The sequence below is a fragment of the Serinus canaria genome, chromosome 2 (genome assembly GCF_022539315.1).
Source record: "Serinus canaria isolate serCan28SL12 chromosome 2, serCan2020, whole genome shotgun sequence".
Lineage (NCBI taxonomy): Eukaryota > Metazoa > Chordata > Aves > Passeriformes > Fringillidae > Serinus > Serinus canaria.
Window position 1 is genome coordinate 28,738,629 of NC_066315.1, and position 12,730 is coordinate 28,751,358.

Below are 12,730 nucleotides of genomic sequence, written 5' to 3' on the forward strand. Positions count from 1 at the left end.
GCTTTCTACCTGCTCTTCCATAATGTCCATCTCACACACAAGTTCAACAGCTGCCAGTTGAGTGTTAGTCCATGAATGGGGCACAGGATAAAGTTATAACAAGTTTCCTTCCACAGAAACTCCAGTTTTCCAAAACAGGACTGATTTATGACTTTTCCCTGAACCATAGGAATAAATAACATAGAATATTTTATACCTTAATTGCTATGGAGGCTGCAGCAATTATGCTTATCAAGAACTCTTCTGTACAGAATGTGCTTGGGATTTCCTTTAGTGGGGTCCTACATTTTCACCATGGTTAGTTAGATCCTGTGATTTTTCAGTGTGGGTGATGTAATGGATTTTCCAGAGGAGAATTTTTACATGTCATATACCACATGTTTATGTGTCTGCCAGAAAGTTTTCTCTATTCTTCAAAAAAACCCCAAAACACGCTAACAGTCATTAATTTCTTGCCTGGAAATGCAGGCATTATGTACAGGTATACAAGACGTGTAAGTTTTCCTGCAATTGATTTTACACTTTGTAGAGAACAATGCCTCTAGCATCAGAAATACTCCAAATTTGCATGGTTTAAAGTTTAGTATGAAGAGCTTGATGGGCAAGAAATCCAACCAAAATATCTGCTAATAACCATTCTGGTTTCTTTACTTTCAAATACAGAAGTAATGTAATTACTTATAATTACTGCCAGATTAATGGCATGAATGAAAAAAATGAAGCCATATAACAAAACAGAACAGTTTCTTCCTACAGACATTGCATAATTTACATTAAAACATCCCTTGTTTTGCACTGAATTTAGCACAGAGTCTTTTTAGTGGTACACCTTTTTTTCTTCAATTTAGTAAAGGATGTTTACTGACATTAATACAATTCTGAAACATAAACTATAAACAGTGACACACTGAAATCAGTGATAGTTTCTGTACCAACCTGAAAATCTCTCCCTTTAAAGAAGTGACCAGCACAATTCAAAAGCACATTTGTTCTACTGACTATTTTATTCCCAAGTGTACTAGTCTGGGACATGTAAAGGCATCCATTTAAATTTTAATACAAAAGATATGGACTGTATTCCTCAGAGAAGCAATTACTCAAAATCACTTTCTTGAATTATTTATATGGAATACATCAATAAACACTAAGAAGACATGCAGCACAAACCCTATTGTGGCATGCTAAGCCAAATACTTGAATCTTTGTGAAAACATTTCGCCAATACTACAGTTTGTGACAGGGAAAAATAATAGCAACAAAAATGGAGCACTGATAAAAACCAACCAGAATGCAAGATGGCAACATCCCTGAGTACAGTTAGGACTCATTTAAGAGCAGTTTAATACTTGAAGCTAAGTTGTTAAGAAAAATAATGTTTAAAAAAGGGAGATTCCAAAAGGAGAGTATGGAATAAAACTCAAAAGAAACAAGTGATGCACAATACAACTGCTCACCTGAGAAGCAATCAGCCTCTCCTGAGAAGCAATCAGGCAATTCCTCCCAGTTTATACCCTCAGCATGACATTCCAAGATATGGAATATCCCTCTGGCCAGCTGCCCTGGCTATGCTCCCTCCCTGCTCCTTGTGCAGCTCCTCACTGGCAGAGCATGGGAAACTGAAAAGTCCTTGACTTCGGGTAAGCACTACTTAGCAACAACTAAACACTCTGTTATCAGCATAATTCTCATAGTAAATCCAAAACACAGCTCTGTACCAGCTACTAAGTTTAAAACTAACCCTATCCTAGCCAAAACCAGGACTCTCTCCATGTACCTTAACTTTATCGTATGAATTCATTTAAAGTAATTTCTGATTGATCTTAAATTTTACAACTGTTAGGCTTGCTATTTCCAGGTTGTTACATTAATTACCCACCAAGTCAGAAGAACTATATTCAAATTTCTGAGTGTTTTCTTCACTAAAAGAAATATTGAAATAAATGAAACCTGAGGAAAATCTGGGACAAGGAAATACCACAACATACTTTTGCTGATTCATCATAAGTATAGAAAGGCTTTTTTCTTTCTTTAAATAATACAACTGAACAAACTAAAAAATTTAAAAAAAAGCACCACTGGAGTTTATTTCATGCTTATGAGAGAAGTACTACATAATTCAAAAATCTCCTCCAAGTGAGAGTCATGGAATTGTTCCCAATGTTAAAAGCATCTCAGTAACAATTTTACAAAAGCAGATTTAAAAAGTGAAAATTGTAAAAGAAAAGTTGAGGAGTTACCCATCCTTCTTAATATTTTATATCTATGACTAAACAACAAAATTTTTCCATAGGGCTACTAAAATTTGAAACCCTTTATGAGTAAATGATCACATTGAATAATATTTTGGTTTTATAAGTGACTACTTAAAAACATATTAAAACTAGAAGGGGTAAAAAAAAAAAAAAAAAGAGAAAAAAAATTGACCCAAACAGAAGCAGAAAATAAACTGGTCAGACAAAAAGATTTCTAGACAGCTGGTAGTGTTTTGAAATTGGTGAATTTAAAAACACATATACTATTTAATATTCAAAAGTTTTAAAAGAAGGCTGAATCACTAAAGCTTAGACTGATACTCTTTAATAAATAGAGAAAAGCAATCTGGAACAGAAAGCACTGGATTTGATAGGTATATCTATGTAATCTATAATAAATTCTCTGGAACACAGTACATTAGGCTGTCCACTAGATAAATCTATCTGATGAGAGGATGAATCAGTCTCTCAAACCGTTCTTTCCACATCACCCACCACTACTTCTATAAATCCACTGAAACTCCTCCAAAATCCTGGATTAAACATCCTGAGGACAGCCTCTGCCTTTCAAACTATGCATCTGCCATCTTCCCCAGGAAAGCCAGCTCCAGACCCCACAACCAGCATCACAAGTATTTGAGCACATATCAACAGAGGTTAAAGTCTTTGACTATTACCTGCCACAACTTTTTCCTCTTTTCTTTACTTCCCTCTCATGGGGCAACTTCTAAATTCTGCCTAACAATTAATTTTTGTTGGCAGTAAACTACAGGGATTTTTTTTGTTTAACTGTTGGATTTAATTAATCTCTCCATATTTAGGTGCTCTAGGGGTGATTGCATTACAGGAGAGCAAAGCTGAAAAGCGTAATTTATAACTGGGAAAGAATTCTGATGATCCATAATTTCCTGGGGCAGAAATTCCTACTTCATACTCAGAAATAAGCCTTTGAAGAGATGTTCTTCAGTCTTGTGACAAAGATGTTCTACAGCACTAGAGGAAAAGATTTGTTAACTGCTGTCCTCATTCAAACACTTTGTGTAATTTTAAAATTAACTGGGAGCAGGGCAATGAAATTCCTCATTAAAAACTTGTAAAAATACAAACCTGATTTAATCAATAGGAAATCTGTATAGAGAATAAAGATAGGTTAGCAGGCAGGTTAAAGAATTTCACAGGAGAAGTTTATGCTAGGTTGTTTTCTATTATGTGGCATGTTTATTTTTTTCCCCTAGGGAGAAGGCTGCAAGGAGAGGTTGATTAAATTATTGCAGTCCTGGGATATTAATAACTGGCACTGTCACTCTCCACTGGGATAACGTGGAGCCTTCTAGACAACTACAAATGGTTTTGTATGTCTTCATTAGCTTTACTATAAAAAAGTTTAGTGATAGTGAGATACCAAATGGGTTATCAAAGTAAGGTGGCCCCTTGCCTACAAGGACACTTATCTGCGTCTGAAGTAAACAATGTGGTGGCAGCAGATCTCAAAATACAATTCCCTATTCACCCAGAAAATTCCTGACCTGTTCAAATTCAGCTCTAAGAAGACAATAACATCTGGGTTTGTGAAGGATTGGTGATCATTGCCACTTGTATGTTCCTAGAATTTGCTCCCATGACATGGCCATACTGACACTAGAGGTGGGGATGCACAAGTAGAGCATGAGTGAGCCACGAGTGAGAGCAGTTTTACTGAAACAAAGCCAGAAGGGAAAATACAAGTTGGCACAGCACCACAAGCATCAGAGCAGGCTCTGCACCTCTGCCTGACCTCCTGTGCACATGTCCAAAGGATGCAAAGTCCAGGCTGTGACAGGTCCACAGTTCTCAATACCAGAAACCATTACTTAAAGGCAGCTTGGTCTCACATCCTTCTACAGCATGAAGAACACACCTTGAGTCTCTTTTTATATCCTCAATGGTTTCCCTGCAGTTCATATACTGCCACTCAGTAAACTGAGACAGAGAACTGGCATTTGCAGAACTACACGCTAAGATCTGGTCAGAGATGGAAGTGCATTTTCTGATTGAGGGTCCTTCATTTGTTTGACTCTCTGTCTATGCCACCCAGACAGACTTAGAAATGTAAAAACTTTAACACATTTCCAGCTTTCAGATAGGAAAACCCTACATCTTCATGGTTAACTGTGCTTTTGTTTCAGAGGGGTACGAGAAAGCAACGTGAAATTTACATCCTCCACCTACTGACTTCAGTATATTACTTACCTCAGAATCCTTTGTAGTTAAGAAGTGACAATATTCCCATGGAATTTTTAACAAATAAAAATTGGTATCTGATTTCATTTTTAATTGAAAAAGGTACATAATTACAGTTTTATGCAATTTAAGTTTGTATTCTCTTTCCATGATATTCAGTTTTCAATATGAAAGCTTACTTTTGTTAATTTGAGTTTCTCAGTGCTTTTCCCATCTTAAAGGGAAGAAGAAAAAAAGTTGATCCTGTCTCCTTTTTCCCTTGCGAATCCTTTGTCTGAGCTAGATTACATTACACTTGCATTTTAAATATATTTTTTCTCTTGAGAGAGTCTCTGCATTTCTGTTATCTTTTTCTAACATGTTTTTCTCTGGAATTCTACCTAATTATTTTCTCTCTTTAAGTGTTGCAATTAATTCTGATTAGATTTAGCTTATGTTTTTACACAGTCGTCCTTGACACTGAAATTGTTGGAACTGCATGTATGATTCTCTGTAGACAGGAGAAGAGTGGGACTGGCAGAAAGAATTATTTTCTAATACACGAAACTTTCAGAAAAAAAACTTTGCTCAGGTCTCAGAACAGATGCAGGAAACTTCAAGCTAAGTGAAGGTTGAGATCAATTTTAACTTATAGCACATTATCATATGGTTTGAGAGAAAAGGGTAGCTGGTATGCTATTGAAGGTCTGGAACACACACACAGAGCCCTTTAGGATTTGGTTAGAGTTTTGCTTGCTTTGTCTATAGGCTGCTAAATACACACTGGGACGACACTGGTGGGACTTTGCCCCTCCTGTCATCTTGAGGGCAACAGCATAGCCTGTCTTCACCAGCCTGTGAAGGCAAATGCCCAGTTTTGCCACATTCCACTTCCTTTTGCCTATAGGACTGATAAACGTGGCAACAACCTGGTAGATACAGTAATAAACCACACCTAAACAGACTGAAAAGAAATACGTGATAAACATGTGGGAAGTATCATTTTACTCCAGTGAGCTACTCACCCTAAAAGTGCAGTTCTTGGATAAAAAAAATCTGAACCTGCTTAGTAAGACTTCAACTTGAAATTTGAAACAATTTCCCCTGACTGCTGAATGTTGATGCTTGTGTTTCCTCATCATCTGCAATTCCTCTGGGGACTCACGCAATTTTGCCCAAGGGAGTTTCAATCCTAGTCAAGAGCCAAACAATTACTAAATAATCTTCATACTGGAACACTTTTACAATGCAGGTCTGCCTTTTTTTGCTATTACTAGATTTGCCATAAACAAAAAATCATCTACATGTTTACTTATGAATCATAAACATCATCACTTAAACCATTAATCATTTTTGTGCAATTCATTTTTAACAGCATTTTGAAAAGCAAAACATAAACAATGTTTTATACATTTCCTTTCTTTTCTTTCAAAATAAATAAATAAATACATCTACTGAGGAATGAAACATTTAGTCTATTTTGAATATATTTTTAAGCCTTACATCAAAATGGCTTATATATTAGAATATTATAACTAATGAAAAGCCAGAAATCAAAAAGGGTAATAAAGTGAGGAAAGTAGAATAAATACACAAACACAAAAAGAAACTCAATGATTCATTGTTGTTTCTGTGCTTAAATTGTTGAAGAATTCCTTTTCAATGACAAAGAAAAAAGCATAATAAAATGGATGGCAACTGGATTTGTGCTTCTATATGAGGAATAATTACATTATTAAATCTCTTGGATTCCACTCCCACACAGAACAGAAGTATCAGGTAAGAGCACTACCATTCCTGGTAATACTAACTGGTGATGTACTACCTCCATGAATTTATAGTCTTAACTTGAATAGAAGCAGCACTAATTGCAAACAAATGCAAACCTGTATCTATTGCACTATTTCAGTCTATTTCTTCCATCAACCTACAATCCCGTCTACTGGTTTTCAACCTACAATCCCTTCTACCGGTTTTGTTGGTTTCTCAGCTGAAACACTGGGATGAACACACCACACTTGATGCATTGCAAGTCAGATGTTCAAGTCCTTCTGAGTTGTTTCCCTTGCTCCCAAATTTATGATCCTGAAACTTAACTTTTAGAACATACCTGTTTAACTACCGTAAGCCAACTGAAGGTCTACTCACTGAAACAGAGGTGTTTCAAACAGAAATGTTTAAAATTTGTTTTACACTGAAAACTGGAAGAATTTACCAAATGGTCCTGTAGAACTCCAACGTGATCCTGAATATGGCAAAATTACCTACAATATTTACGCTCAGCTTTGTATTACTAAAGAGAAACTACAAAGAAAAAACTTGTAATTTATGAAGAGGCACAAGCTTTTTAAGTCACATTTCACTTTGAATTGGTTTTCAACCTTTTCACCTTACATTTGCTTTATATAGCTCAGTTTGTACTTCACAACTATTGTAACAGTTCTTCCATCTACTCGTACAAAGTCATCACTAAAGGTCTAAATGCTTTATGAGAAGGTTGCATATGGAATATTTATATTACAGAGCTTGAATTCCATTGAAATCTTGCAAGACAAGAATATTAAAAAAAAAATTTAAAAAGCAGATTTTTTAGGGGTTAAGAATTTTTCTCTTTTCTGCCTTTCTGATTCAATCCATGAAAGTTTTCAAACAAAGAGATCTTCCAAAGTCCCTTGTGTTGTCTGCTCTTACTAACAGGCAGAGGATGTACTTATGTAACACTCTTCCCAGGAGCCACCCATGTAAAACTCGCTGCCATCAATTGGAGAATGTGTGAATTTTTAAAACAGTTATGTTTACAGAAATCATAGTCATAGAATGGTTTGGGTTGGAAGGGGCCTTAAAGATCATCCAGTTCCAACACCCCTGCCAAGGGCAGGGACACCTTTCACTAGACCAGATTTCATGGAGTCCCATCCAACCTGCCCTTGAACACCTCCACAGATGGAGGTGTTCAACCTTTCTGGGCAGTCTCCTGAGCCTCACCAGGTTCCAGTGACTCATGACCCTCACAGTAAAGAATATCTGTTTAATAAGTAATTTGTTATTTATTAGTCATTCCTTTCACATGCCCTGTATTAAAATATGCAGAACTGAATCCTTCTACATATGAAATAAGCCTAAAAGAGTTTGCTCTACTTACACTCTCTTAATAGCACAAGAATATCACAGCTAGGTAATCTGTAAGTCACTCAGTTAACTAATGTCGTCCCATTTTTGTATAGTTCAAGTCATTAAAAAAAGAGAAAAATATTCTATTTAAATTTGTTATTTAAAACCAATTCATAAGATGTTCTTTTTCCAAAGGCTGTATTTTAAATGATAAAGTTATACTTCCTCATGAAACACAAGTTGTATCTTCTGAGAACCTTCACCAAATACCATCTAAAGCTTCAAAAACCCTCCATCCTCCAAAATATAAGATTAACTTAAAATAAACTTGCTTATATGTTCCAATGGATATTCACAGAACTGATTTTGCTGTACTCCAGTAGCTTTCATAATTAAGAGGTTTTGCTTATATTTACAGTGATCAAGACAGCCCCTCTGTTCTCTCATTTGAGGCATGCCAAGTTACAAGGGGTGTTTTACCCAAGAAAAAATTACCACTAGCTGCAAGAAGAAAAAGCAAACAAATAAAAACCACCACTGAGAAAGGTGATCCACTCTCAGGTGGCAAGCATCCATATAAACCTGTGAGTCAGAATTTGAGGTACTATTGTTTACACTTAGCTGCTAGACTGCACAGGCAGAAATCCCAGAGTTAAAATGAACTGGGCTGAAATTATGCAGCCTAGGGAACCTATTGCTTTTTTGACCCAAACTACAGTGCCTGTACTCTGACATCCAGTGCCTAAACACACTTCATTTTCCTGCTCATTCTTTACAGCCTGGCTAGACCAATGAAACAGATAAAAAATGTCAAGTATTAACAACATAACTAGAAGTTCAGTGCTTGTATTACAAAAGCAGAAACTGAGATAAGATTTACTCACTGGAGGGGAGGAATGACATCCAGGAGGACTTTGAAAGGCTTATGAGGTGAGTCCATGCAAACCTCATAAAGTTTAAGAAGTCCAAGTACAAGGTCCCAAACCTAGGTCAGGGCAGTTCCAAGCACAAATACAGTCTGGGCAGAGAATGGATTGAGAGCAGCCATGGGGAGAAAGACTTGGAATATTCAAGGACAAGCAGCACAACATGATCCGACAATGTGCACCTGCAGCCCAGAAAGCCAACTGTATCCTGGGCTGCATCCAAAGCAGTATGGCCAGCAGGGCAAGGGAGGGATTCTGCCCCTCTGCTCTGCTCTGGTGAGACCCCACCTGCTGTGCCACATCCTGATCTGAAGCCCCAAAAATGCACATGGACCTACAGGAGTGAGTCCAGAGAAGGGACACTAAGATGATCAGAGGGCTGGAGTCCCTTCCCTGTGAAGTTGGGGTGGTTGGGGGAAGAAGGCTCCAGGGAAACCATGCAGCAGCATTTCAGTAACTAAAGGGGTTCTACAAGAAAGATGACTTCTGCAAGTGCAGGTAGCAATAGGGGAACTTTAAACTGACAGAGGGAGGTTTAGGTTAGATATCAGAAAGAAATTTCTTAGTGTGAGTAGCGAAGCACTGGAACATGTTGCCCAGTGAGGTAATGGATCTCTCACTCCCAGAAACATTCAGGGTCAGCTTAGGTTCTGTTTTGAGCAACTTGGTCTGGTGGAAGGTGTCCTGAACAATGGTTGGGGGGGGCTGGGGGGCTAAGATCCTTTCCAATCCAAACCATTGTATGATTCTGTGACTGTATCACAAACAGGACAATGGTACCAACCAACTTCCTTTTAAGTACAAGGACTAGAAAATAAGAAAAGGAGAAATATTCCAGTTCACAGAAAGGAAGTAAAGAACTGAAATTCCTAAAAATTAATACAGACCTAGTGGTGAATTTTAACAAGTGACTAGATCTCAGCTGGCATTACTTACTGAATTTCAACATCACTAGACACACTGAAGAATATTTTCTTAAATAATTTGCTTGCTATCACAAAGGAAGCATGTTATGGAAAAGTCAGGAACTGAACTGAGATTTGTAACTGAATCTATTTAAACACATACACCATGCTAGTTTATGCAAATCAATAGAACAGTTGTACTTCTTAACAGCTTTATTTTTGTCTATCATATCAAGTTGGAACTGGTAAATTTAAGTCTAAATGCCTAAAAAATATATTTAATAACTTAAAATAGAGCTGTAGATTATAAAAATTATCATGGATTTTTTTTAATGAAGCCTCAGAATTTTAGTTAAAATTCCTGTCTCTCGTGTACAGCTAGCTTTGGTTAATCACCATTAATTAACAAATGAAGCAGTTCAGAGGAAGCAGATACTTTTGATGAAACCTTGTCATTTACAGATTTAACTACATATACATAACAATAGCACCACTCTAGAAATCTGGGGTTCTTTTCAGATTTCTTGAGGTTTTGTACTGTGGTCTGCTTCAGGGTCCTGGTTTTGCACTCACCCATGCTGGGGACCTGGTTAGAAAATGCCACAACTCCCATCCAGTTCCAGCAGCTCCATCCCTTAGAGCACAAGCCAAGCTCTGCTCAAAATGGTGCTGGGTGGGGGTGCCCAGGGCTGAGTCTACACCCCAAAGACCAGCAACTCTCCTAATGCATCCACTTGTTCATCCCACTAAAAGCACCCTAAAAAAAAAAAAAAAAAAAAAAGGAAGATGGAGATTCTGAACAATGTGCCAAAACCAAATACAGATCACTTTGTTTTGAATCTCAACTGCTGTGCTGTGTTCCCTGTAAGGGAAGAATAGGGATGTACCTGAAGAAGAGTAAACAGAAATTATAAAAGCTGTTGATGCTTGGAAGACAAAACTGCAAAACCCAAATCCTCTGCTTTTGGAAGCAAAGGAGTACTCAATGTATTTGGCCTTTTTCAGATTTTGGCCTTCTTAGACACACAAAACAAAAGATTATTCAAGAGATTATTACCGATGTCTAATGTTTGCTAGCAGTTTCCAGTTCTCAAGGTTCCCAGGCACAAACTGCATCACTAGATTTAGCTAACATTTCTTAAATTGGCACAACTAAAATAAGAAAGTTATTTCTTTTGGCATCTTAGAAGAATTAAAAACATTGATTTAGTGTACCTAAAAATTCACTGTAAAAGACACTGTTGTAAATACATATACACTATATGTTTATGTTTCCTATTTTCACTTTTATTCAAAGTAAGTTTATTGAACATAACTGTTATCCTGTCATTGTTAGTGCTTAGAAACCTACCTATGATACAGGTGAAATTATGAAAATAAGTATTTCTATATGGACACATCAGAATATTCTCATGAAAATAAGTATCATTTCATGTATTTTTACATATTTCATCCCTACTTTAATTATTCACAAAATTTATCTAGCCTTTTTAACAATAAGTATCAAAAATAAAAGCAGCAGATCTCCTTTGTAGCAGTTGCTTAATTAATTACTAAATCCAAGCACAGATAGTAGATGAGATAAATCTGATTCACAAATAAGATTATTTGTGAATCAGAAAGATTATTCTATAGTATTGCCGTTTTGTTATTATGCAGTATTCCTTTGCTTTGTGGACTTAAAATCCATACATATGAAATAAAATGTTCCAGTAAACTGTATTAACAAAAAACATCTATTCTTTTTCTGCCAAAAATTCTAGGGAGAAAGATCAAACATGTCTTCTCGACAGTCACGATTTCAGGTAATACTGTATTTATTGATGTTTAAAATTTTGGTTGTACTACATATTCCTAAATACTCAGAGCAGTTACTGTACTAGCATTTTCAAATTACTCCAAAAGCCCCAAAATATTTTACTGAAAATAGAAGGCTTGCTTGCTTGGCAGAGTTATGCATACTTTTCAGATCTATCAAATGTTGCAAAAACACGTCTTCTTTTTACGGGACATCACGATTGCTCCATTTGTGGTAAATTTGCCCTGAGACACAGAATTTTCCAAAGAAAATTGCATTACAATGGCCCACATCATGCCATCTGTTTTAAGAACTCTCCAGTGACTTCTGTGGAGGATAGTCTTAAAAAATAAATGGAACAACATGTCCCAAAGTACTTTTTCTACCTAGCTTAAATACTTTTCATGAAAAATATTCTGAAAAATTTAGAAAGCTGTAACATTACCACGAAGTTATGCCCTTAACATTCATCTATTCCCAAGTGGCTGAGAAGGTTTCATGGACAGACTGTAACATGAGGGAAAGAGCTCCATGGCTGCAGAGCAGGTAAGGATCCCTACGATGCAGGGGCTACATAGGGAGCCCCAGCTTTCCCAGGAGACGAGTCCTGCTGGCTCCCTTCCCTTCCACTCACATCCCCATCAGTAACACCCTGGGATGCTGTGGCAGTAGCAGAGCAGCCAACAGCATCATCCATGTCACAAAAAGTAAGCAGCCATGGAGCCCCAGTCCTGGAGAGGCCCAAAGGCCATGAGCAAAAAGTTTGGGATCTGACAGTCTAATACTACCTCCATATTTCACCAATGACATCTTAGTTTCTTCACAAGATACACAGCAAACAGTGAAGATGACACAGCCACACAAAGGCCCATGGACTGGAGGAAGGAGTGGGACAATCGTTTTAGCCTGTGTCAATACTGTGAACAAATTTCACTTAAATGCAGTTCACCTGCTCTACACAACATCAAGAAAGGAAAACGTATTGTCACGTCTTGTTATTGTCTACTCTCTTTTAAGACTGTTTCTCTGACACAAAATGCAACTATAAATTTTAATGCTGCAACAACACCATGACCTTCCTTCTTTGGTTACTTTTGTAAATGAGATCTCAGTAAAACACCAAAGCGTGCATAAAGTTCAGATTTCTGATTATATAAACAAATACTTTATATAAAGAAGCATACCATCCTTATTTACACTGCACCAAATCCGTTACTTTGTAACAAATACACAGAGGAACATGCCCAGAAATTCCCTGATGAAGTAATCTGAAACCCCTTTCAAAAGAACAATAACCTTCTGCATCAGTATGGCTTCACATTATCCCAAGTCTGAGTTACAAAAAGAACAAAAGTTCCTATGAACTTCATTAAATGGCTGTTATCTAATAATTCCAGTCTTTTCATAGCACAGCCAATGTTCTTGGATTATTAGTATTTGTTAGGGAAAATTTTATAGATATAAATAGCAATTCTAAAATACCTCAGATGTATATGGAATCTACCTCCCATCCTCCTAACTTTGCAACACCACTACACG

General features: G+C 36.8%; 1 protein-coding gene across 3 annotated transcripts in view; it reads right to left on the bottom strand.

Moving 5' to 3' along the window:
* The window catches only part of DGKB (diacylglycerol kinase beta), a 331,032-nt gene that overhangs the window by 304,630 nt on the left and 13,672 nt on the right, over positions 1 to 12,730 (bottom strand). For 2 of the 3 annotated variants that reach the window (XM_030234719.2, XM_030234706.2), the window contains exon 2: positions 9,967 to 10,150. The exons of the other annotated variant lie outside the window; for it this stretch is intronic. The gene's annotated coding sequence lies outside the window, so the exon portion shown is untranslated. The remainder of the gene's footprint in view (positions 1 to 9,966; positions 10,151 to 12,730) is intronic. 3 annotated transcript variants of the gene reach the window in all.